At 41.8% G+C, this 27,357-nt stretch overlaps 1 protein-coding gene across 2 annotated transcripts in view; it reads right to left on the bottom strand.

Annotated features, from left to right (window-relative positions):
* The window catches only part of LOC130593436 (urea transporter 2-like), a 346,378-nt gene that overhangs the window by 82,776 nt on the left and 236,245 nt on the right, over positions 1–27,357 (bottom strand). The gene's annotated exons all lie outside the window — the stretch shown is intronic.

Below are 27,357 nucleotides of genomic sequence, written 5' to 3'. Positions count from 1 at the left end.
AGAGGCAAACACATTTTCTGTTGCTTTAAAATGCTGGAGTATTTTTGGCAGCAGCTGGACTTTTAAGAATCTTTAAGTACAATTTTCATTGGTAATTTGTTGAATTTTCTCAGTGAAGAAAATTAGAAACTTACTTGTTTCTTGACTACCAACTTCACCAGAAGAATTTTATTTCATAAGAAATACTGACTTTCAGAACATTTTGGCATCCCTGCATCAGAATGAATTAGACATATTTCCAATTTTTTCATAATGCTGATGGGTGTAAAAAAGAGCTCAGAGTAGCTAACAAATCCTTAGCCCTTGAGTTTGGGAAGCTTGTGTTCATGTCCATGTGCTAATTGAGGTAGACTTTTTCTCAACAAGAAGTATTGGTGATGAAACTTTCATTCAGCAGATCCATTTTATACACATACACTTGCAAAAGCACCAGGAAAAAAAAAAACAAACAACTAAATAAATAAATGCAAGACCCCTCTGAAACCCAATAATGAAAAAAAAAATCACTAACCCCATTTGACTATGGCTTCAGTTGGTTTTCAGGGTGACTTCTGAAATTCTAAAATCTGATTTTTCTTGCTCTGCAGGAGTGAATTGAGTACCTGATTCCCAAATTTTTTTGTCCACGAATTTTCCCAAGAAACAAGAGATGGAGCAGGAAAGAGGAGCCACAGAGGCAGAATTCAGTTTTTGAGGCTACACCTATCTATTTAAAATTTAGTCTTGGATGTAGCTGCCTATCATTTGGATGCAGAATTAATGTTGGTGTTAAGCAAATCTCTATTCACATACCTACAGTGAATTGCTTATTATAAGATTTTGCTTGTTTTCCTTTGCTGTAAAAATGCATGTGCCACTCCAGGATGCATTGCTCCGAGATCTGCTGATGGGGACACCTCAGTGCTCCATTTCTCAGTGTCCTCACAGTAAGGTCTGGAACTCAGGGTGGCAGATGCCTGCTGCTGAGTATTTGGCATTTTAATCCCCACACCCTGCAAATTGTGCTTCTTCACTTGGCATTTTTAGTTGCTAAATGTTGCAGAGACAGCTCTTTCAACTTGAAAAGTGGCAAATGCTGCAAAATTAATTCCACCGCTCGGAGAACATCAGCATCAATCTCCAGCACTTGCTCACTGACTTTGCAGTATAGGCTTCTTTTTCCTAAACTGAATGTTTTGACCTATTTGTCTCCAAAAGAAATAAACAAAACAAAACACCAAGAACATTCCCATCTAATGATGTTTAGGAAAAGGCATGTGTCCAAATCCATTCCTGTGTCCTAGGCAGACCAGCATCGCTGGACTTGAATCTCAGTTGGGGTGTGGTGGTAGGACAGTTAAGAGACTTTGCTATGGATACAGAGTTTTTATTGATGGCTGCCAATGCATTTATAATCTGCTGTGTGGTCAGGGTGTCAGACATGTTCAGGTATGATGTATGTCTATCACTTTCTACAAAATCCTTTGTGTCTCATGCAAGCTTATTTACTGCCTAGGAATCAGACTGACTTTTGTTCTTCTTTAACATTAAACAAAATGTCCAGCATTTGCCTTAATTTAAGGAATCAGAACTAACAATGCCTAAAGTATAGACCTGATAAATGAAATCTGAGATGCAAATAAATGGCCTTATTTATAGAATCATAGAATCATAGAATAGTTAGGGTTGGAAAGGACCTTAAGATCATCTAGTTCCAACACCCCTGCCATGGGCAGGGATACCTCACACTAAACCATGTAGCACAAGGCTTTTTCCAACCTGGAAACGAACATTGCCAGGGATGGAACATTCACAACTTCCTTGTGCAAATCATGCCAGTGCCTCACCACCCTCACAGTAAAGAACTTCTTCCTTATATCCAATCTAAACTTCCTCTGTTTAAGTTTGAACCCATTACCTCTTGTCCTGTCACTACAGTCCCTAATGAAGAGTCCATCCCCAGCATCCCTATAGGCCCCCTTCAGACACTGGAAGGCTGCTCTGAGGTCTCCACGCAGCCTTCTCTTCTCCAGGCTGAACAGCCGCAACTTTTTCAGGCTGTCTTCATATTGGAGGTGCTCCAGCCCCTGATCATCCTCATGGCCTCCTCTGGACTTGTTCCAACAGTTCCATGTCTTTTTTATGTTGAGGACAGCAGAACCGTGCACAGTATTCCAAGTGAGGTCTCATGAGAGCAGAGTAAGGGGGCAGGATCACCTCCTTTGACCTGCTGGTCACGCTCCTCTTGATGGAGCCCAGGATGCAGTTGGCTTTCTGGGCTGAAAGCTCACACTCCTGGCTCATTTTTATTTTCTCATTGACTAGCACTCCCAAGTCCTTCTCCGCAGGTCTCCTCTGTAGCTATGCTTGGGATTGCTCCGACCCCAGTGTAGGACCTTGCACTTGGCATGGTTAAACTTCATGAGGTTGGCATCTGCCCACCTCACAAGCATGTCAGGGTCCCTCTGGATGGCATTCCTTCCCTCTAGCATATGAACCAAACCACACAGTTTGGTGTCATCGGCAAACTTGCTGAGGGTGCACTCAATCCCACTGTCCATGTCCCCAACAAAGATGTTGAACAAGACTGGTGTCAACACTGATCCCCGAAGGACACCACTCGCTACTGGTCTCCAGATGGACATTGAGCCATTGACCACAGCTCTTTACATGAGGCCTCCAGCCAGTATTTTCTCCACTGTGTAGTCTATCTATCAAATTGATGTCTCTCCAATTTAGAGACAAGGGTGTCAAATGCTTTGCACAAGTCCAGGTAGATGACATAAACTGCTCTACCCCTGTCCATCAGTTCTGTAGCCCCATCATAGAAGTCCACCGAATTGGTCAGGTAGGATTTCTCCTTAGTGAAGCCATGCTGGCTGTCACCAAGCACCTTGTTGTTTTTCATGTGCCTTAGTATGCCTTCCAGGAGAATCTGCTCCACGATTTTGCCAGGTACAGAGGTGAGACTAACTGGTCTGTAGTAGGATTCACAGGTGGATTTCATCAGGTCCCATGGGCTTGTGCATGTTCAAGTTCTTAAGATGCTCTCAAACCAGATCCTCTCCTACAGTGGGCCTCAGGTCTTCATTCTCACAGTCCCTGTGTCTCCTTTCCGAGACTCGGGTGGTGTGGTCAGAGCATTTGCCAGTGAAGACTGAGGCAAAGAAGTCATTAAGAACCTCAGCCTTTTCCAAATCCAGGGTAACCAGTTCTCCTGAGAGCTTCCGGAGAGGGCCCAAGTTACCCCTACTCTGTCTTTTATTCACAGTGTACCTATAGAATCCCTTCCTGTTATCTTTCACATCCCTAGCCAAGTTTAATTCTAACTGGGCCTTAGCTTTCCTAACCTGGTCCCTAGCTTCCTGGACAACAACCCCGAATTCTTCCCAGGCCACCTGTCCCTGCTGCCACCTTTTACAAGCCTCTTTTTTCCTTTGAAGTTTCCTCAGCAGCTCCTTATCCATCCAAGGAGGTCTCCTGGCCCTCCTGCTTCCCTTTCTTCTAGCGGGATGCAACACTCCTGAGCTTGTAGCAGGTGATACTTGAATAGCAACCAACAGTCTTGGGCCCCCCTGCCCTCTAGGGCTCTATCCCATGGAACCTTCCTAAGCAGGTTCCTGAAGAGGCCAAAGTCTGTTCTCTTGAAGTCCAGGGCAGTGGCCTTACTGCACGCTTTTCTGACTGTCCTGAGGATCTTGAACTCGACCACCTCATGATTTCTAGATACTTCTTTAATGCCAATGAAAATGCTCTGAAAATTTAGGTTATTTAATCTTCTGCTTTTACCTTCTACTTTGGTTTTCTCTTTAGAATGTACATGAACCTATAGAGTCTCAAGAAAATAAAAGCAGTGACAAATCAGAATCATAATACTATTTATTATTTGTACTATAGCTTTTTTAAGAACATCCAGCCATTTACCTGGGAAGGGTTAAGAGATCCCTATACTGGAGAAGTCACCTGGTAGCTTAATAGTCAGTCTGTGTTATTCCTTAAGTCACCTGATCAGGAGCTGAAATTAGACAAATTTAGGTTATGAATTAAATTGATCAAATATGTAATAGTGAAGGCAGGAACATCTTATGTGAGGTTACAGTGGCTTCTCTATCCCTAAAATCACTTAGACCTAGATGGGGATGTTATACCTCAGATGGAAGTTGCAGTGCTGTCACTATAAAGTAAGTCAAATTAGATGATCATAACATTTCTCTGTAAGCCCTTGCTCTATATTTATTACTTTTCACTGATAATGAGGATGATATTGTCTAAATGCAGCATTGGAAATAGCTGTGAGAGTATATTCGCAGAAGAGGCACAGGCTGAGAATCAATCACCACAGACGTATTACTTTTTAGAAGGCTGACACAATTAACATAGTCAAAAATCTAAGCTAATTATTCCGAAAGTATAGACAAGTTTTGGGCATCCAGTAGCATGTTGGAGATAAGAGAACCTTTTGGGAGTCCCAGTCAAGACTAGCATGTTTTACCACCTTAGCCTAAAGTCCACTGAGCACTGCCCTCAAGGTGTCTTCATTGACTCTTACTGAGTTGACCCCAAAAGTCAGCAACTTCCATGCTATAGAAAGTCCTGGATTTCAGACTGGGGTATCATAGCTAGATGCTCCAAGAAAAAAAGGCCAGGATGGGGCTTGGAGCCACCTGGTCTAGTGGAAGGTGTCCCTGCCTATAGCAGGGGGTTGGAACTGGGTGAGCTTTAAGGTTCCTTCAAACACAAATCAGCCTGTGATTCTGTAATTCTATGAAATGGTTGGGACTCAGTGCCAGTCAAGGAAGAAAACAACACAACAAACTCAACTCAAAAACTTCACTCAATATCCATATGAAACAAAAACAAGCTCCATATTTCACCATATTGGAGGCTCTGATACAGGTAGCAGCTGCTGATGTGGTGGTTGTAGCTGCAAGCTGATACATCTTGAAATCTACACAAAATTGTTTAAAGCAAATGAACAAGTGACTTGGGGACAGCTTACACTCCTAATGACTTATGAAGATCTGAGAAGCAATTCAAAATTATCTTCCTTAGGCCAATTCCCAGCACTTGCAGATTTTCAACGTAATTCTTGATATTATGAGATCTCAGTGATAGGAGAGAAAAAGGTCTGTGAGTAGGGAACCTGCAAACACAGGCAAGCTCTCCTCCTGACAGATTTTCTCATAAAGGAAAACTTTTTTGTTTGTTGTTATTTATTTGTAATAAACCCATGATGCTAGCAAGGTCTTTGTAGTTATTTCTTCGGTAAGATACTCTGGGTGGGCAAAATTTGTGAGTTGTAACTTCTGCTCTCAAAAATTAATGTTTCAGTTCATTGTCTCTCCCAAATATCCTTGCCAATATTCCTCTAATGAGATCATCTTCGTTAGCTGCAGAAGCCCAAGGAAAGCACGCCCTCTCTGCAATTTAAAGTGGGGTTGGAGTGCCCATAGGACAGAAAACAGAACAGAGCAGAACAGAACAGAACACTATCAGTTTTAGTGAGTATTAAGAGGGTTCATTATTGAGATAAATGCACCCTGATATAACCTATGAGTGTCTCTGTTTCTTTTCCATACAAAGAAAAACAGGCTGAGCTGCCAAAATCTTGGCTTTAAATATGCAGTCAGGAGAGAGATCAGACCACAGTGGTCTTATTGCACAGCAGTGTTGCTCAAGCCTTCTGTGGAGTCCTGTTTTGAAATACCGCTGGAAAAGATGCATGTAATAGTTGGGTAAAAGTTAGCTGGTCAGACAATTCCTCTATATTATCCTACGTACATCTGATATATGAATATCTGCTGACTCCTGCATTGGATGGGAGCCTCTCACAGGAACAGTGTGGTACTCTGCAGTGTCACTGTCACAGGTCCTGCTCAAGCAACAGAGGCTGGGATATGTGATGAGAGAATGCCAGCCAGACATTTAAGATCTCCCAACCAATAGATGGACAATCTGCTAATTAAGAACAAACTCTCATGTCTACAGATTGGTGTAGCACCTGGTGCAGCTGTACCAGATTCTGGCATTTTAGTTGAAGAAACATGTTCTCATTTCTCAGGAGCAAAGCTATCCAACTTTCATTCCAGCTGAAATAATGGCAGTGCCTGGACTAGGTTAAGGGAAAGCATTTATAGCAGCAGATGATGATCAGCTTATATCTCAGTTTTGAAATTATTTCTGTTCAGTGAAGAGACTCTGGCTCTTCATTGCCTCACTCCGCAGAGAAGGCTGCCTGTTCCTCACAATTCAAACATGTCTATGGCTGGTTGGAAGATCACCCTTCTCACAACGTGTCATAACCTCACAAGAGTCCTGCTACAGGAAAAAAATAGTTCTTCAGGAGTCATAAATTGGATTAAGGTTTGAGTAAGTTCACAAAATATGCCAAGATAAAACGATACAGGGGGTCTTCTATTGGACCTTTCATCAGAGCAGCCTGATATTTAGCAGAAAGGACAGGAATATCTTCTGAAAAGCAGACACCATTTAAGTGTTTTGGGCAAGCAGATAAGAAAGGAAATCATCAACCGTCATTAAAAGGCTTGGACTCTGAAAGTGTGGCTTATGCTGCTATAAAGAAGCAGAAGGAGCTATGCCTTTTTAACTCTGAATGCTGCTTTTAATTAAAGGATCACATTTTTACATTCTGGAAACACCAGTGTTATGGTCTTACCAAGAGAAATAACCTCAATGATTAGGTAAGTATCAATACTAGGCAATACTTAATGTACTCAAACAAAGTTTATTCTACAAAGTAGTTGCTAGATTTTGTTCTTACACCCTAATGAATATAAATAAAAACCCTTGAGATACAAGGATCCCTAAGTTGGGGATTTCAATATGATGAACCCATGTTTTTCTTTGACACCACTGGCCATGTGACAACATCACCAAGAGAAAAACTTGACCTATAAAACTGTGATTAAAGGTGGAAATGTGGTTTGCTTGGCATTTGGACCAAAGCACTTTTCAGCAGTTAGAAGGGGACCTTTCCTTGTCTCTGAAGTTGGAAAAGTAGTTAGGAGATGATACATCTCTCCCAGTGTTAGCTGTCTGAAACCTGGACACCTGTCGAGGGATTCAGCTTGCGTAATAAATACTGAAATTGAAGAATTCACCTGTGCTCTTCTCAGCTCCCATTGCAGTCAGTGTCCACCCAGGCAATGCAATGAAGGGATTAGAGGGCCCAGTTTTGCTCTTGCAAAACAACTATGCTTGATCAGCTGAATCCCTCCACAGGCTTCATAAACACAGAAAGCCTCTGTTGACTTGTAGTATAGACATCCAACTCACATGTGGGCACTTATCTATGCACCCCTAAATGCCAGTATCTTTGCCTTGTACCCAAGTGAGTTGTCCAACTTTTCTACATGGAGAGAAAAATGTTCTTGCTATAGGGGATGGTTCAAAATTGCCTGCAAGACATCAGAAACTTTGTATCTTCCTCACATGTGTTTTTAAAAGAAGGTCAGGCGCTTAACGTAGATTAGACATCTAATTTTAAGAAGTGTAAAGATAGGTGAGTATGCCTGCACAGTTTAACTCTGTTTATATATGACCCAACTGCAGCTGGAAAACTGCATTTGATTAATAGCCCTGTATTGCCAGCATGTTGTTGAGGAGCAGAATCTCTTCATTTTAGTTGTTCTCCTCTGATCGGAAGGCTGGAGCCATAGGCTTATAAGGAGAATTGAAAGAATCATATCTATATGCATACAGTGGAAGAAGCAATTAAGAGGAGTTACAAAAAGCCAAACTTCAATAGACAGCTAACACAGACGAGAACAACAATTATTTGGCGTGATACCCAGGGTGAAGCTAGTTGCAAGAGGATTCAGTTAAGACAGAGAATATGTGAAATTTGGGCAGACCTTACAGGAAAATTTCCTGAGGGAGAGACCTGTGGGGGTATGGAATAATCTGAAATCCCTGAAAAGAAAGATTTTAAGCCAGGCAAAACAGAACATCAGCAAGTATTCTGGCGAAAACTTTCAGAAGAGCAAGAAAATTGCCCAGATGGTCTAACTGGTTTCTTCTCTCTGTAAATTCTGTAATTTTTCATTCTGCTTCCTGATGCATGATGACTTCTACAGTGTAAGTCCCTTTAATAATGACTAGGATATTGTGTTTCATTTATCTTTGGTGGGCCAGTTATTACTGTTCTGCAATAATGGCTGCACATTATGACAAACATACAAAAATCAGCTATACCTACAAATGCACTTGCCCTGGCTGTCGCCATGCAGTTGCAGTAACAGTCCATCTAGACTCCGCATTACCATCGGAACAGACCGAGCCATAGCTGAGGCTCAGGGCATAGTGGTACCCTGAATTTTTTCATATAAGACATTGCAGGAGTTACCTTTACATTTTTCCTATCATCTGCTCATGAGGGAGCAAAAGCCGTTGACATGTTGCCTGCTTGCTGAGTGTTTGTCTCCTCAGAAGGGCCAATTCATGTGACTACTGTGTTAGTAGGCACTGGGGTGCTTGAAAGCAGCTGTGTCAGCAGATAGCGTCTTGTGGAAACTGGTGAAGATATTCTCAGGGAATGAGGAAATCAAGCCAGAGTGATTCAGGGAAAATACCATTCCTAACAATGAGATTTTCTGTGTGTCAGTTGCAATATAAAAGGGAGGCTTTTTAGTATCCCGCACTTAAAATTAAATTGGAGTAAAGGGATGGAGTTGTGGGGTGACCTCAAAATGGAGGTGGTTCATTTCAGCAAATCCTTTTATCGAAAAAAAAAAAGGCACAAGTTTTGAAAGCATTTTGCACTGAAACACTTTTCCACTTGAAATGTTTCAGTTCAGGAAATGCCAAAGGAATTCATGTGAGTATTTTTTTAAGAAATATTTTGACTTTTGTTTCAAAACATTTCTTTTTAATTTAAAAAATGACTACAGTGAAAAGGGGAAAAAAAGTTAAATAAAAAAAATAATCCCTAAGTACTCTCAGGACATAAGAAGATGCTTATTTTTGGAGTGAAAGAATTCCTTCAAATTGACCCCAAATGAAGTTGATTATTAGGCTTTTTCCTCTAGCTGGAAATCCTGAACATATTTCGTTGTAAACCTGCCCAGGAGTTTCTTTTGGGTTCCTTTTAGACCACTGAACAGAAAAGAAACCTTATGGAAAAAAACTTTTGCTTTCCTGTGAAAAGTATTGCAGAGAGCAGTCATGCCTTGTTTGGGATGACACTGCATCTTTCTCTTATCTCAATGACTATTTTTTAGACTTTCAGATTGCCTCCTAACATATGAAAGATGCATGGACAGGATTTTTTGTGCAAGCCAGACTGCAGCAGATGGGTGACAAATACAGCACTCTGTCTTTGATTTAGCAAAAGTAATCTAGTCCACATTCATGGAGACTGGATGGTTTTTCCATGGAGGCTTTATGCAGGCTTACTTCTCTATGAAATCTGGTTATATTTCAAATAATCTGTAACTCGATTATGCTAATTTTTGTTCAGTTGAGGAGAATCTCGTATATCTGATGCCCATTTCCTCTCTCCTGACCAGCCTTGTAGCATTTCATTTGTCTGCAGAACAGTACTAGACTCTGAAGCCGAAGGAAAACTGTGGCTCAGGAAGGTCCTGATGGAAGGCACAGTCCCTGGGTGATCAACCACTGAGGGAGCCTGGAGAACAATGCAGGCTGGTCCATAGAGGACTTTATTGCCCACACAGAGCAGATCTGAGTGCTTTGACCTCCTGCACATGAGCAGTTAACCACTGGCCCTAAGGATGAGTCCCAGTGAGCCCCAGCTCTCAAGATGATGCCATAATTAAACTTGATCACTCAAGGTTAGGCCTGTCCTATGGCTCTGATGTTCACAGAAACACTTGTTTTTCAGTGACGTGAAAGTAACATACTCTGATGTGGGACTATCACTCAGGATGTGCCCCTGGGCCTAGAGTTTCATATATACATAGGCATGAAGGCATTGAGAGAGGCCTGTAAGCCACATCTGTCTGAAGAGTCATATGGTCATAGACCTTAAAATTCAGTTATAAAAGTCTGTAAGATGTGTATAAGGCAAGGGCAAAGAAACTCTTTAAAGCTCAAGTTACACAAGATCATTTCAAATCCTTATTTCAGGGCACAATTTGTTCTCTCTTTACTGAGTCTGTTCTCACACCGAAGCAGCAAGACAAAATGCTTTTCATTATAGGTGGAAAAACAACGAAAAAAGAAAAGGAAAATAAAGGAACATGACACTAAAATTTAACCACCAGTGCTGTGAGGTGGACATCATGCAAGGAGTCTACACTGGAAGGATGTGCTCTTCATTTCTCAAATGGGGACATGGAGGAAAGAGACAGAAGAGCAAGGCTGATTCTATTCCCTCTCACTCTTGTTCTGCTCTGTCTCTAGGCCAGCTCTGCACTGCAGAGCCAACCCATTTTGCCTTTTCTACTGTGGTGCCCTCTGTGATTTACAGGTCTACTCCCACACCAGTAAACTTGTTCTTCAGGCTCATTCTTGCAAACACACACATTCCTCTGCAGAGCAGGATCAGCCAGCCTGAGCTCTGCCTTTGAGGAGTCAAACTAGGGTTTTACTAAATACAGTGAGGTTTCTTTTTTTCCTTCTTTTCTGTTAAATTGTCTATGGCAGGAGCACAGTGGACTGCAGCTCTGCTCTGTACACCAGGTGGCCTCAGTGGTATGTGCTTCAGTCCAGATCTCAAGGTGCAACCGTCACTCCTCCTGATACCCGGTTTTTGTTTGCCATGATCTGAGCATGCTTACAGTACAGTGAAACAGAGCCAAGACTCATGCAACAGGAGAAAAAATAGAAGATAAAACACATGCATGGATGGGACTGATATCACAAGGCATCTTATACACATAATAAATTGCCCCTTTATGTGAAACAGCTCTGCAGACAATGAATACTGCTGCATTACAGCTACCTGGAGGAACAGACTGTTGCTATCTTATTGCTTTAAAATAAAGTTCCTAAAATATAAAAGCCTCTGTTGCAGTCAAGCATTTTGCATCTTGCAAAACATGACAATTTGTTTATTAAAGAGGCAATGCAGGAACCAGCAGATGACTGAGAAAATGGCTGTATGGGAAACTGCATCAGGTCTCAGTGAGAGGTTGATTGTTCACATGGAGGAAAGCTGCTGTCTAAATTTCTCATCTCACTGAACTGACTTACCACATACACAAAGCAGAAGTGCACTGATGAAATCTGCTGGTAATGTGAAGTTAGAGGACAGTATTGGTGCAATGGAAAAGCGTGAGTCAGAATGTTCAGCAGTTCAAAATGTCACTTGTCCACCTATGGGAGCAGTCATCAGACTAAAAGTAAATTTTTATGGAGCAGTTACTCACTGTTAGTAGTAACAAAAGCACTTTAAACACACTATCCCTGTCTTCCTAAAATAGATACTTAAGATACAGCTGAAGGACTTTACGCTAAGCATAGCTATCACACACTCTTGATGGTAAGGACTCCATAAGGAGTCTGAGTCAACTGCAGATGCATGAACTGTACCCATCTAAAAACTGCAAAATAAATCACATCTGGGTTTAGAGGAAAATAACAAAATTTCTGCAAGCTGATGGCATCCATGGGGAGGGACAAATGAAGCACGGCTTGTGTTCTTCAGGCATAGAGAACTCTGATGTGCCACTACATGGGAATAAAGCCCCCCAAATGCGAAGGTAAACTATGATTGCAGGATTGTTCAGTCAATGTATTTCCTGTTTTGAATGTCTTGATATGAGACAGAAATGAAAGATGCCTTGATTTACAACAGGAGTGGGTGCTAAGAGTGAATGTGATGATCAGGCAGTGACCACTACTTCAGACAAGACTGAGGTCATTTGGCTAGTTAGCACACGGAGGGTTTGTTGGCTCAAGACCCAACTCCAAATGAATTGGTGGATGTAATAAAAACAGTGCGTTTGGAAAGGCTGAATAAGGCGCATCAGCCTGGACAACCCTGTTGGGGAGAGTCTCCCCAGAATTCACTGCTGGACAACAGGAGCCTGAAGGAATGAGAAGGGGAGAGGAAAGGTGGGGGGTGGGTGGGGGGAAGGGAAAGGAAAGGAAGGGAAGGGAAGGGAAGTAGGCTGAGAGGCTTTCTAGGTGCAATCCTAGTTCTCTTTAAGATTAGCCCTCAGGCTGTGAAACACTCTTCACATTGTCTCTTACTTTTCTCAGCATTATCAAAACTATTGCCATGTTTTCACACTTTTCTTCTTGCACTGTCTCCCCACATACCATGCTAGTTTCATCTCTCCTTAGCTTAGATTCTTCCCCTGCCATACCTGCAGTGACCTGGTCAAGCAACACCTCAGACCCCAAGCTTTTTCCACTCCATGTAGGTTTTGCTAAGGATTGCGAAAAAAGCTTCCAACCCCCTGCTCTGACTGCATAGAGATTAATTGCACCCAGCCTTGCCAGGGACCAGTGCTACTTACTGTAGCTTGACGTTTCTCTTCTTGGTTTTCCCTCCCTCTTTTTCGCTCTTACAGAAATGAGAGAGGAACTTGAATGCTGGGAAATTTGAGGAACCATCAAGACAGCAACTACTTGCCAGAATGGAGGGATAATTGACTAGAGAGACAGAATCACAGAAAGAACTGAGAGAGGGTAAGAATGAGGAATCAAAAAGATCAACACCTAAAATTAAACTGCTGGTAAAGAGATTAAGTGCAAGGGAAAGCACGTCAGAGCTATGCAATACCTCATGTACTCCATTACAGCAGGAGGAAACCTCTACTTTAAGGAACTGGTTAGTGACCAGTTGCATATAGCCAGTTATATATGGCCAAATAAGTTGGTTACAACATTGTGAGACAATTTGCAACTTGGCGTGGCAAGCTTTTGCAAAGGAAACACACACCTCTCCACTCTACAAGAGCCCTTCAGATGTTGCCCAAAGGGTAACATGACAGGCATGACAGAAGGCAGATGGACAGACTGCCTTGGGGTATCCTTCGCTACCCCTTATCTGTGACTGGGAGCCTTGTAAGCCACCAGAGACCAAGTGGGTGGCTTCTGATGGGGCAAGGTTCAACAAGACAAAGTGCCAGGTCCTGCACTTGGGCCCCATGCAGCACCCCAGGCTTGTGGAAGAGTGTTTAGAAAGCTGCTCATGGAAAAGGAGCTGGGGATGCTAACTGATGGAGCTAAACATTAGCAGCTTGTGTCAGGTGACCAAGAAGCCAACAGCATCCTGGCCTGTATCAGCACCAGTGTGGCAGCAGGACCAGGGCAGTGATCATCCCCCTGTATTGGGCACCAGTGAGGCCACACCTCGAATCCTGTGTTCAGTTCTGGGCACCTCACTACAAGAGAGACATTGAGGGTCTGGAGTGGGGCCAGAGAAGGACAACAGAGCTGGTGCAGGGCCTGGAGCACAAGTGTGATGGGGGAATGGCTGAGGGACCTGGGGGGTGGGTTTAGTCTGGAGAAGAAAAGGCTCAGGGGGGACCTTATTGCTCTCTACAACTGCCTGATAGGAGGATGGAGCCAGGAGGTGGCTGGTCTCTGCTCTCAAGGAACAAGTGACAGGACAAGAGGAAATGGCCTTAAGCTACATCAGGGAAGGTTTAGACTAGATATTAGGAACAGTTCTTCCCCAAAGGGTAGACAGGCATTGGAAAAGGCTGCATGGGGAAATGGTGGAGTCACCATTCCTGGAGGTGTTCACAAACCATGAAGATGGGGCCCTCAGCGACATGGGTTAGTGGTGGCCTTGGCAGTGGTGGAGTGATGGTTGGCCTTGATGATGTTAAAGGTCTTTTGCAACCTAGCTGAGTCTATGATTCTATAAGGTTCAAGAAGGGTTTGGCAAAAGGTGAAATAATTTGATGTGCCTTATATGAAAGCAGTGGACTGTAGGAAAGAGGCATGGACTGAAGATGACAAAGATGATGATGAGTTCAATTGCAGCCATACAATTGAACAGTTAGACCAGAGACCATGGCAAAGGCCCGATAAGGACACAGCGAGTCAGATACTAGGCAATAGGGAGAAACATTTCTCATTATTGTAAAAGAAGACTTTTTTCCTCCTACAATGCTTAATTGATCTTTGGAATTACTACTATAAAGTATTACTGGGCAAACAATTTAGCAGGAGGAAGATGTAGTTGGCAATACTCTGAGTTATCTCGCAGAGGATAGATACATAATGGAAATACAGTGTGATGTAAACTCTTATGCTTTAGGGTATGCAATCATTAACTACTGACAGGCTTATATAGCAAAATTAGTCCATAGTTACTCGAAGGGGAGTCTTGTGTCTTCTTCTGAGGAACTCCTGGAAGAAGGATACTGGATTAAGAACACTGCTAATCGGATCCAGGTCCAGTCTTCCTGTATCTTAGCAAATCTTTTCAATTTCTTACTCATATGGTACAGAAAAAAAATAGTGTCTCCTGCAATTTATATGCATTTTAATAAGAACAGAAGTTTAATTTCTATGAATGGCATTCTTGGGAAAAGGAAAAATATCCCAAAAAGCACAGAAAACTGTAGCACACTGGCTGTTTTGCAGACTACCCTACCTGCAGGCAGATAATGGAAGTGCAGTGGTTAATAATCAACAAACATCTTCCAAAAAACCCCTGCCTTAATTATAGAGGCCCCTGAGACATCCTCTACTGAGGCTTATTTGGTCATGTAGCATATGTCCAGATTTACAGAAGACAGAATTACTTTTTCTTACCTTTTTTTTCATTTCTAATTTGAAAATCTATAATTAAAGACTAGGTAAGATAATATTGAAGGGACTGAGTTAGAGACTATCCAATATCCAGGTTTGTAGGGTATTTGATTTCACATAGGTGTTATGCGACTTTTAGGTGCTGCTAAGTGGCTCTTTGGTACTTGGGGTTTTAGGTGCTGTTGTGGTTTAAACCCAGATGTAAATCAAAACCACAGAGTCTCTGTCTTAATCCCCTCCTTCCCCCGCCACTCCCTGCTCAAGGAGGGATGCGGAGGAGAATTGAAAAGACGTAACTCCCATGGGTTGAGATAAGAACAGTCCAGTAATTAAGTCATAACACAAACCACTACTGATACCACCAATGATAACAATGATAAGGGAAATAACAAGGGAAGAGAATACAACTACTCACCACCCGCCAACCAATACCCAGCCCGACCCGAGTAGTGGTCTAGCCCTCCTGGGTAACTGCCCCCAGTTCTACATCCTGGGCATGATGTGCTGTGGTATGGAATACCTCTTTGGCTAGTTTGGGTCAGGTGTCCTGTCTCTGCTTCCTCCCGGCTTCCCCTCCTCCCTGGCAGAGCATGAGACTCACAAAGTCCTTGGTCAGACGAAACATGACTTAGCAACAACTAAAAACATCGGTGTTATCAGTGCTGTTCCCAGGCCGAAAGTCAAAACACAGCACTGCACCAGCTACTAAGAAGGGGAAAAATAACTGCTGCTGCTGAACCCAGGACAGGTGCATCAGATGATACACATTCACAGGAAAGATGAAGAGAACCACATTTGATTAACATTTGGGATTTCTATGGATCAAGGAAAGAAAGTAGGCTCTTGAGACCTCAGCTGGTATCTTTGACAAGAGCTCCTGAATTCTGTGGCTGTGCCAATAAGTAGTGATTGTAAAGTGTCTGAAGAGGAGAATAATAATTATTCTTCAGGATGTTAGGAACATATGATGGAATTCCCCATCCTCTGATAAACATATCTACAAACAAGTGATCAGATTGAAATACTTTTAGTTCATAAGCAGCTAATCTGCAAAGAAATCTCCCCCTTGTTCCTTCCATTGCCTTCACAACATCATTTTCATTTGTATCTAGATTTGTTTGCTTATTAGTCTGTGGCCTGACCCTAAGGATATAACTGCAGATGGATGAATTCTTTTATTTTGTTAAATATTATTCTTGGCTTTTTAGAGATGTTTTTTGTTTTCCTTCAGTGGTTATTCTGCCTGGTGTTATTTCAGTTTTCAATTACAACTTGTATGTGTCTGGTACACTGCCATTTTGTAAATGGATGTATGCACTTACTGTTAATTGATTCCCCAAATAAATCCAAATGCTTGCATTGAAATAATGTATTATATTCCTAGCATGCCACTGAGCTGGATGTCTTCCAGTTTGGCATCTGTTGTTGCTCCGGAGGTCCACATATTTCTCTCCCTCCCATTACACCTTGAATGAACAGAGATGTTCGTGTCAATTTTCTCTGCAGACCTCATAGCACTGGCTGATGCCTCGGAATAAAGGTGACCAAAGTTGCATTTCTAAGCGTGTATTTAACCATCTAGAGAAATTATTTTTTTTAACTTCCTCCCCCAAAAAAGAACAACAAACTCAAAAAAACAAAAACCCAAACACTGAATGTCCAGTAGCCCCCATAGGCTTCGGCGAGGGTTTTCTTCCCTAAAGTCAGGCCATTACAAAAGATATTTTTTGAAAGCAGACCTTGATGGCCTATATTTTCTCTCACCAAAACCAACATCTGCTTGAGGACTACCCTGGAAATTAACCCACAACTGTTACTGTAGCCAATGTTTGCAGCTCCATATTTCTCAAGACATTAGCTAGAAATCAAGCTGAAGTCCCTGATGGTGGGAATGTATACTTCAGCAGGTTTCAGCAGGTCTTCTAACTCCCTTCTAGCCAAAGAAGAAAAATAATCCCTTTTCAACTGTGATTCATCCCACATGTTACAGACATCTATCTTAGGAGAAGTCGAATCACTTCCTGGAGATGCTTCTTTCTCTCCATTTCTTTTCCCTTTAGGAAACCTAGAGAAAAGCCTGAGCAAAACTCTAAATTCTAGATAGCTAAAAAAAGGGGAGAGGAATGCCACTGTGCACTGAGAATCAATGACTGCTGAATTATTGAACTTTCAAATGCTGTCAGCATTTCTGTTTTGACAGCAAAACTCTTTTTTTTGGTATTTTCTACGAGTAACTAATTACTGCCATTTTTATCACAGACATGAAAAAAAGATTAAACTGGCCCACCGTGCTGGTATGGACATTTGTGATGGCATTCAGTTGCTCAATCACAGGTACTTCAGTGTTGTTTTAAGTGCTGAAGGGCTTCATGTCTGGTCTCCAGATGCCCAAATGAGTCAAGTTCTCCCCTGAGGCTGACTTCATGTCTGCTGGCCCCAAAAGGATACTTCAAATGCAAGCTGATAGTTGGATCAAACCCCTGGTAAAATGCCTTTAGAGAAAGAGAAGCAGAAGCTGGAGAGGTGGCATGTCCTGCCCTGGGCTGGATACCTGTTACCTGTTGGTCTGCCAACAGGTGCTTCAGCCTGGCTTCTGCTTCTTGCTGTTGCCTCCAACCTGGATTGGTGTTACTTCTGAAGGCCACATCGTAAAATAAGGTTATACTTACCGCTTACAAAAAGTAAAGTTCACCTTGCTAGAAAGACTCCACCACACTAATATTTAGCGAGTGAAAGAGTGGTGCAAAACAGACCAAAGGCATAAGTGTTTGGGGCTCATCTGAGCTGAAGAAACCTGAGCTAGCTCTCACAGTGGTGTACATCCCATCTGCACAGCTCCTGCCATCATGCAAAGGAAGCAGCTGAGGTCCTGAAAGCAGATTCATGCAGTGTGGCCTGGGCTGAGCAGCCTGCTAATTATTTTGGCCTTTCAGTGGCATTAATTATCACCAAACTGGTACAGCACAGATGCTTTTGGCTGCAGTATGAACTTGGCTGGGACCTCTGCATGGCGGTGTGTTATATATTGTAGTCAAGGCCAGAGCTGGCAAGGAAAATGTTTTGATGGTGACTGCACCATTGTGTGTGTTGATGACAGTGGCTAAACCACTGAAAGTGAGTAGAGAAAGCATAAGTAGTAGCATACTGAAAATAAACTATATATACCTGCAAAACTCCTCATTTAGCAAGTGTTATTTTACTCTGCGGGGTATAACAATGTTCCCTAAGCACCTGAGAGTCCCTAGGGTGATTTAAAAGGGAAGGACATGGAAGTGCTGGTTGATGAAAAGCTCAACATGAGCTGGCAGTAGGTGCTTACAGTCCAGAACTCCCCCCATGGACTGGGCTGCATCCAGAGTGTGAGCAGTAGGTCGAGGGAGGGGATCCTCCACCTCTGCTGTGCTATGGGGAGACCCCCCCTGCAGTCCTGCTCCAGCTCTGGGGCAACAGCACAAGAGGGATGTGGAGCTGGTGGAGTGAGTCCAGAGGAGGCCATGGAGATGCTGCAAGGGCTGGAACAGCTCTGCTCTGAAGCCAGGCTGAGAGAGCTGGGCTGATTCAGCCTGAAGAAGAGAAGGCTCCTTAACAGGAGACCTTAGAGCAGGTCCCAGTGCCCGAAGGGGCTACAAAAAACCTGACAAGAAGCTGTGACTGCCCCATCCCTGGCAGTGTTCAAGGCCAGGTTGGATGGGGCTTGGAGCAACCAGCTCTACTGGAAAGTGTCCCTCCCTGTGGCAGGGGGTTGGAACTGGATGAGCTTTAAGGTCCCTTCCAACACAAACCAGTCTGTAATTCTATGAAAAGCTCATAGTCCTTCATAGGGAAGTACAGCACAGCATCCAAAAATTATTGAACCTTAATAAAAAGTCAGAGCATCCTTAAGATACCACAGTATTACCTGGTTACCTGCCAAAGTTGAAGCCATCATCTTGCACCATTTGGCTGAGAAAGGGAGTATTTTAGAATTGGAGATACATAAACACTAAAAATCCAGGATGATACAAGAAGTTGACAAAGGATGCAATTTATCTTAATTTAATAATGAACATTCCTCAGCCACAAAACACAATTCACAAATGTTAAGCATTCTGGTGTTGCTCAGTGTGCCCAGGATTTCTGATGTGATCAAAACGGAGTGGGGCTGCTGCCCTTCTGAATGATACTTTCTCTACAATGTGGGACAGCAGTGTAAGGATGACTATATCACAAAAGCCCAACTATCCATTTACTCTCTCATCCTGCCTCCAAAAGAAAGAAGAAAGTATTCCTGAAAGTTGTAGCTGAGAGTTTAATACCTCCCAGCATGAGAGATCTTTTCCTAGCACCTATGCATGTATGGTAGCTACATTAATTATATCAGATGGGGAGATTCATCTAATGAATCTAATTTGAGTTGTGTGTTTTTTTTTTCCCACAGTTCCTCCTAATTTAGTGGAAGACATGCATTGAAACACAAGGTCAACCAAAACCCAAGATGCCACTACAAACCCTCCCTGGGGCTATTTTTGCAGTGAGGGTGCTGACATGTTTAGGTGATTTCAGTTCACTGTTTTAGTCCTGAGGGTTGGTGAGTCTAGTATTTTGCAATAACTTTCAGGTTTTCTGGCCATATCTATATGGTCAGGCTCAGACAGTCATCCTGCTACTCTGTCCTTGACTGTTGTGACCCAGGTCCAACATGGCAAAATAGCCCTTGCTTTAAAGTTATCTCATATCCAGCTCCAGTGAGATGATGCATAACTGTCTGCATCTAATTTCCAGGAAAGACTTTAAGAAAGCCCCAGGATTTATTCTACTGTTCGCATCTGACACCAAAGTAAGTTACCTGGTGTTAAAACACAGTTATGTAGAGCTCTATCTAGTTTCTTAGCTGGCAGACACAAGCATTTGCCAGCTGCAGGGGCATTTTTGAGTTACCCCTTTTTCTTTTGTGCACCCTTTTTCTTTTGAATACTAGTAAAGGTCATATTGGTCTTGGCTACTCATTTATTTCCTTTCTCTCATTGAATATTTAACAACAGCAGGTGTTTATCCTGAGCCCTGGGCTCCTCTACATTGCATTAAAATTCACAATGTCATTTGCTTTCAGTAAATATATTCAAATGGGCTGACTTCAAAACTATAAATGACTCACAATGCAATCAATCATAATTGCAGGACTCTGAATTTCTCCTCTTTGTACTGTCCTCTAATGCCCAGAAGGAATACATGATGTAACTCTGACCAGAAACTGGATGGAGAAAATAAATTATGTGTGATCATTTTTATTCTCTAAGGAAAACTTGGTAAGTTAAACTCAGGACCAGTTTTGGCTGGAAAGTGAGACAGATACATGTACATTTTATGCTGCCACTAAGAGCTTTGAGAGTTACTGCACTTAAGAAAACTTATCTCTCTAATCAATTATTAAGTTAAAAACTGAACATATGCTTCCCTCATACTAAATTCCCATAAATGTCCCCCATGATATTAAACAGACATTTTCACATGCTAAAATTGGCTTGTTCAAACACTACATGGTCAAAGCTTCCAATCAGATAGAAATGATAATTGCTTTTATAGAATGTAAAGGATTATGCTTATGAAAAAAAGTGAAAGAAATGATTAGAAATTATCCAAAAGATTTTTAATTATAACCTCATTTTCCTCACAATGCTGTGACTTAAAAAAAAAATAAAAAGAAAATAAAAATAATTAGGAATCTGATTAGTACTGATAGATAACAGTGAAACTATTGCCTTCCCCTTGTGCTCATGGTAAGGTCAGGCATAGTTTTATCGCTCGACCACAGATATGAGAAGAAGAAGAGATCTATTAGGAAAACCTGGCTTCTCTTTATAAGTGTGGAATTGTTCCTGATAACATGCTTTCTGAGGCTCTGTCTGGTCAAACATTTAATGTCTCAAAACAGCAGGGCTTCAGTCACTTCCCTTGAGAGACGACTGTATTACCTAATAGATCTCAGTCTGAGGGACTGAGCTCCAAACTACATTTTTACTTTTCATGTTGCTAGACAGTTACTCTGTCTCAGCAACCACTGCCTTAAACCCATTGCCCTTTATCCTGTGAAAAATCCACCCTGTGTTCACACACCTTTAAACTGAGTCTTTGGCTCCTACTTTACTGACTTTGCTACTTGAATCCACGTGCTCATCCTCAAGGCTGACTTAATTTACTATCAACTTTATTTAACCTACTTGGTGCTTGATGGGTACACTTAATGGAATGGTTAAATTCCCAATAGTCAACATTCTTCTCCTATAGAAAATCTTACAAGAAATCAGCAATAAATATTGTTAGAATGAAGAAATATGGGTAGTTTTTATCTGCCCATCCCAGCTGTAGATATTCCTGAGGATAAAATAAACAAGTGCAATACATATCAACTTCCCGTTCTGCCTTTTTCATACCTTACTTGTCTTCTTTGGGTCTCATCCAAAGACCTCTGAACTATAAATGGAAAACTTTCACTGACTTCAATAAGCTTTGGGTCAACCTCTTAAGGACTGCAGTTTTGTCTCCCCAGTGTGGTCATGATTCAGCAAGATACTTAAGTACACAACTTCTTTCAGTATTGGAGTTACCTCAGGGGCTTTGGTGAGTTTTTTCATACACTAAATAAGAATGCTCTTAAATAGCCTGTTGATTCTTCATATTTAATAGTATGCACCCTATGGAATGCCAAACATCATATGTTTAATACTATGGCTTTTATTTACCTCAGAAGCATTGAAGCTAAGTATATACTAATATATATTATATATATTAGTATATTTATATTCTAATAATTCAAAACAGAAAGATGGAAAGAAACTCTGCTGGTATCTTCTCATGTATTTACACTGCTCAAAAATCTATCCTTTGACTTTATAACAGCTTGCTAATACAAGTTCCTTCCACTAACCTGTCTCAGAACATCATACGAGAGTGAAATCAAATAGAAATATAAACTTCATAACCTATGATATATGTGGACTAAATCCAGTGAAAACATTTCTGATAGAACAATTTTAAGTTTAAAATGAAGGCTCACTGAAACTGGATTATTTTGTAGGAACATGACTATCTCAACAGCATTTTCTATGGGAAAAATGTCTCAGCAAATTGCTTTGATTTTATTATTTGTGCAACTAATGCAGAACTGATTTGTTTTGCCAAAAGAAAAAAAAATGCATTGTTGTGTTTACAGTATCGTTTTCTTCTGACTTATAACAAGTACAGATTTCATCATGTAGTTTAATATAGTGTATTATATTCAATATTTCATTTGAGTGCTTTTCAACATTATAACAATGAGGCATATCTAGTTTTCCAGAATAGTACATCCATATTTCTCCATGAGGATTTTCAAAATTTCTGCTGTTTCTCTTAAAAATTCTCTTAAGTTTCTCTTAAAAATTCCAAATTTTCACTGTAGTTCAACATGTAAACATGGTTTCAGCATATACACAGCACTCAGAAAGTTTTGAGTTTCTGGACACTTGAAGTACCAGCTCAATTATACGTATTTGCTGGTTGAAGCAGCCACATATAGAGCCGACAGCAGTCAAATCTGTGTACGTTAGGTATAGATTCTCAGCTATGCTCAGTTGCAGTCCAACCCAATGCCTTTCTTTGCTATGTGTTTCTCATGACTGACTCAATTTGCAATTTCAATGAGTTAAACTTTTATGAAAAATTGTAGAAAACATACACTAAGTCAGCAAGATTGCATTTGACAGGTAAATATGAATATTCATAGGCCAAGGAGAATCCAGCTACTTGGAGCTCCCAGCTGGAGCAGCTCCTCATCCTCCACCACTTGCTCACCCCAAAACCTGGTAGTTGAAGCACCAGAGTCATTAGAAATCCTGCTCCGGGATTCCACATTGTAGTGCATGGTAGTGAGCCACACATGGCCACGTTTTGTTTATGACAGATGGCTCTTCCCAAAAATATGATGTGCAAGATTGTGCTGACTTGGACAGTTCTGCGTTCTGCATAAACTGTGGGGGATTGACAGAGTGTAATATGCTTTTTCTGTTTACTTAAAGTCTAGAAGAGAATTGTCCAAACCCAGCAAAGAACAGCCTGTTTCAAAGATATTAAGTCTGGAAAATGTTCTTTCTCACAGAGATCATCCCTCTATAACAAACTTTATGGTGATCCTGTATGGTAGGGGAAAAGCTATGAGGCTGAGGAGTCAATCAGATGATTTTCATTTGCGTGTTATCATGGAAATGTCTGTGAGAGGAAAAGGGAACTTCTGCTTGTCTCCACAGCTCAGCACAAAGCCAGCCTAGCTGGAAACAAGTTACCTCATGGCCTAGAAACTACTCATGGGAGCCATGTGAAATTCAAATGTAAGAAGTAGAATTCATCAGTGATGAACAGGCACCCTCAGAGAGTCTGAGTTGATGGACAATTTGCAAAAGTCAGCTGGGAATTGAACCAAATAAAACACATATGCAACCTTGCTTGAATGACAGCTTGGAAGAGCCATGCTGAATTTCCCAGCAAGCTGGGAAACTGTAGCACACACATGGAATTTGCTCTACCTTTGCTTTCTTTTTCTAAACTTCGTTGGATCTTTGCTAAATGGAGAATGCGTGTATAACATGGGGTTAACAGAAACTCTTTTCCTAAAGCCTGAGAATTATAATTCATCATGAAATATTGAGGATATTCTTATGGTCTTCAATCAATATAGATTAGTATAGGTCTGGTGAGGTTAATGTGGTTGAACAGATTTGTGCCAGCTGAAGATCAAGTTCTCTTTTAAATGTTTTACTGAAAAAAGAGAAATTAATTGTTTTGCCCCAGATTTTTCCAGATGTTGTGGACTGGAACCTGCTACTGAAATGGGATCTCTCATTCCTTTTGGCTTTTCAGATTACACAGCAGACAGACAAAGCACAGAGGGCATTTTTGTTGCAGCTTCTATTTTGGTCACTTCCTCTGAACTATGCAAACCTCCCATGACTAAAATGTCTTTCTTTGGCACGGAGGAATCACATCTATTAGGATGATATAACTAGCGTTGTGTGGGAAGTATTTTTTCCCTAGACTAAGCAACTGATATTAAAAAAAAAATACCATTACATTCCAAATTGAAATCTTTGGAAAAGTTCGTGGGAAATAGGAGAGACCTATCCTTATAACCACCAGTTACCTCATTAAAATGTGGGACTTCACAGCATTTCAAAGCCCGTGTTTTTAAGTGACTGGGAGGAGCCTCATTTTCTGTAGCTGTCACATTGTTTGGAAACTCCTTTTGAGAAAAAAAATCAAAGCATACGTGCTTCTCCGAACAATTTTGTTTCTATCAAACTAACATTTGTTGATGAAAAAACATTTTGTTCCAAAAATTCCTCTGATGATAAGAATTGACTAAGTTTCTCTAACCTTTCTGGAGCCCCTGTCTGAAAAGCCAAGTCTTGAAAGCAGCTGGAATCTTCCTGCTTAAAGAGCACTACGCCTTTCCTTCTACAATTAGTATGGCTGAGTTCTGCATAGAAAAACACTTCCAAATTTCCTCACTGGTCTCATTAGGTTTTTCTCTCAGACTGTGTAATCCCATGGTTACATGATGTTGATGAAACATGACACCGTATGTCAGTGGAGTTTCTGACATCTTATTTTATAGCAGTTTGTGTGCTTCAACTGAAGGAGACTTTACTAAAAGAAGGAAATCTGATAATTGCTATTGAAGTTTGGTAACAGGTAACTGGCAGCCTGGAAGTTTCAACAAGTGCCACTGTGTACAAAATGCTTGACAATCTGCCAGTGTACTCAATAGATATCTCTGCCAGTCCATTCAGTAGGTATCTGCATTTAGCAATATTTCAGGAGGATGCTTGACTTCTTGACAAAAGGCCCTCCAGTATCAGCCTTGTGTGTGAGCACATTGATCAAATCCTTGAGCCAGTTATGATACACTCTTGGCATTTCATCAGCTGAGGCTCAAAGTCCTGTTGGCTTTTTTGGGCACCTCCCAGTAGTGACTGCCATTTGATCACAAATGGCAGAAGTATGTAGGACGCTATCGCAGATGCTATGCTACAGTCTCTGCTCTAAAATGGGGAATGTCTCCACACAGCTTGAAATTTCAAAACTAAAGATGGTACCCTTTAGTTAAGAAGCTACATGGTAGATTCGGATTAGACATAAGGAAGAAGTTCTTCCCTGTGAGGGTAGTGAGACACTTGTCACAGGTTGCCCAGAGAAGCTGTGGTTGCCCCATCCCTGCCAGTGTTCAAGGCCAGGTTGGACTGGGCTTGAAGCAACGTGGTCTAGTGGAAGGTGCAAATGCCTGTGGAAGAGGATTGGAACCAGATGAGATTTAAGGTCCCTTTCAGCTCAAACCAGTCAGTGATTCTATGATATCTTCTATGACAATACTAAAGAGTCAATATTTAGCCCTTGTGGGTGTGAATTATCTTAAGTGTGGCCATGCAAGCTTATTTTTCTAAGGTCATTCAAATAGGTGGCAATTAAAATCTCATCTTTAAATTTATCTAAACTTACTAAAAAAAAAATAAAAAAAAATCTACAAGGAAATAATATCCTGATTTAGAACACTCAAAATGAAATGTAGAAGTCTGAGCTGTGATTTTCAGAAACGTTAAATGTGTATGATTTTCAAATGAAATCAAGAGGAACAGGAGGGTGTTGTTTAGCCACAGTTTCACACCTTCATCTCTAGTGAATGCTCACTTTACTGATCTAGTCTATACTGGTCTTGAAAGACAGCAGCTGCGCTCTGATGGCTCTATGGAGCAGAAACTGTTATATGTTTTAGTTTTCACCCTGCACTGGCCAGAGGAACCAAGCTTACCTTGTTGTACTGAGCCATAATGGCCCAAGAGCATACTGCAAGTGAGCTGTGCTGCCATAAATGCCTGTCTGAGAACCTTTTTGACAAGACAGGGCAAAGGCTCAGTGTGTACATCTGAGTTAGTTACTCCATTTCAGGTGAGGCAAGGGTGATCATCTACTGCATCCATTTACAACAAGTGGCTCCCAACTCCTTTTATGGATACTACATGTGACACTCATTAAGGCAGAATTCAACCAACCTGCTTTAGGTGCCTACTGCAGATAAGACGAATCATGTCCCAGAAGTGCTATTTCTTTCCAACGCCTTTTTTGGGAGTCTAGAGGACTAGATACAATGTAGGCAACTATATTGTTGATGTCTAAAGTTAGGCAGGATTAGTGCATCCCAATGGAACGTAAGATATGATATTGTGAGTCTGAGCCACACTGCCCTTTGCCACGACTGTTGGATAAAAATAACAATATACAAGTGCAGTGGTCAAAGGCAATGCATACAGACACAGTCTCAGCTCAGCTATTAAAATAACTATACAACCTGTGGAACAAGCTGACTCCTTCCACACATCTCAAAATGCAGCCAGGAACCCCGAAGGCTTCATTATCAAATTAGCCAAAGCTTTGACATCTCAAGATGCTCCTGAGAAGGGCTGTCTGTTGGCCACCAGGCTGTTAATCCACAAAAATTTGGTGAATAACTGGCTTGGCATTTTAGTTTTATTAACTGCTCACGTGTCACTATTAGTTTAACAATACCAATTAGCAATGGATAAAAGTGCTGTAGTCAAATTTGGAATTTGTCCTACAGCTTCTGCCCTGATCCTGTCTTAAACACTGCCTCAAGAAGACTGTGAAAAGCAGTTCCCTTAATTTTTTACGAAGTGTGGGTTCTCGTTTCTCAGAAAGTTAGTCCTATTCCCTTCAGATTATCTCAGAGAGAAGCAGGACAGTGTTTATTAGGCAAGAGATTTTAATACCTCCACAAAAACTGACCACTTGCTATTATGGATGATGTTGTATTTACAAATCTAGTAAGAAAGGTAAACAAAGGCAGTGAAAGCATCCATTTCACAAGGTTTCATTCATAAGGATGAAAATCACAGTTAAAGAAGAGCTCTAGTTTTGATATAAGGTTTGTTGGTTTTTTTTTTTGTTTTCTTTTTTTGTTGTTGTTGTTGTTTGGTTTTGGTTGTTTTGGTTTTTTTTTGTTGTTTTTTTTTTCCTGGAGCCAGTGTATGACATAAGTTCATCTTTATCTTCATTTCCCTACAAGTATCTTTTCGTCCTGTCGGTATTAATTGGGTTTTTTTATTGCTGAGGTGAGTAGCTCGAGAGAGGACGCCTTCAACACCTGAACGGGGGGAAGCTCAGCGTCCAGGAGCCTCAACTCAGAGCGGCGAGAGCCACCGAGGGAGCCTCAAGTCCTCAACAGGACCTGCCCAGGAGCCGGCAGCTCAGCTGAGGCGAGCAGGGACTCACAGGGGGCGGAGCCAGGAGGAGCGGCACCAGCCCTGAGGGGGTGAAAACCTGCCCAGGGAGCTCAAGCGGCCAGGAGTAGGGGGGGCTGCAGGGGGCGAGGGCGAGGGGTACTTGCCCTATGACCGAGGCCCGATCTGGGAGCTCTGCTCTGGCTGCCCCGGCGGTGGCAGCGTAGGCACCCAGGCAGGGCCGATGAGAGGGGAGGCTGCAGTGCAGAGCTCGGGGTGTAGAGAGTGCCTGCACTGGTCTGGTGAGGGGAGGGGGCACAATGGGCAGGGCTGCACTCGGTGCTCCCTGGTGGAGGTGCTCCTGCAGCAGGGGCTGAGCTGCGGGATGCTGTTAATAGGCTGCGAGATGTCAGGGAAGCCGAGGGGAAGCAGGACTGCT

The sequence above is a fragment of the Pezoporus wallicus genome, unplaced genomic scaffold (genome assembly GCF_028554395.1).
Source record: "Pezoporus wallicus isolate ANWC-B61680 ecotype Strahan unplaced genomic scaffold, APGP_CSIRO_Pwel_v1 contig_8473, whole genome shotgun sequence".
Lineage (NCBI taxonomy): Eukaryota > Metazoa > Chordata > Aves > Psittaciformes > Psittacidae > Pezoporus > Pezoporus wallicus.
Note: the sequence above shows the minus strand (reverse complement) of the source record. Positions and strands in the feature narration are given on the sequence as shown.